Here is a 225-nt window from a genome sequence, read left to right as displayed (position 1 = left end):
AACACAGGCCAGCAGAAAGGAAAGCCAAGAACCTACTTCGTTTCACTCCGGCAGGGTTAAATTATGCACGAAGGCAAATAAAATTTCCATCCTTACTCGGTTTCTTGAACAGAGTTCAAATACTACTCGTTAATATGATCTAACTAGTTACTATTAAAGCAAGGAAATGAATAGATTTTCCACTTTTTACTCTTCGAAGATTTTCCATAGATTATATAGATTTTC

General features: G+C 35.1%; 1 protein-coding gene across 1 annotated transcript in view; it reads right to left on the bottom strand.

The window, feature by feature from the left end:
* Positions 1 to 225, bottom strand: part of GPSM2 (G protein signaling modulator 2) — a 52,321-nt gene that overhangs the window by 51,438 nt on the left and 658 nt on the right. The window lies entirely within an intron of this gene.

Source organism: Crocuta crocuta, unplaced genomic scaffold (genome assembly GCF_008692635.1).
Source record: "Crocuta crocuta isolate KB4526 unplaced genomic scaffold, BGI_CrCroc_1.0 scaffold274, whole genome shotgun sequence".
NCBI lineage: Eukaryota > Metazoa > Chordata > Mammalia > Carnivora > Hyaenidae > Crocuta > Crocuta crocuta.
The sequence above is the reverse complement of the archived record's forward strand: the minus strand, read 5'-3'. Positions and strand labels throughout refer to the sequence as shown.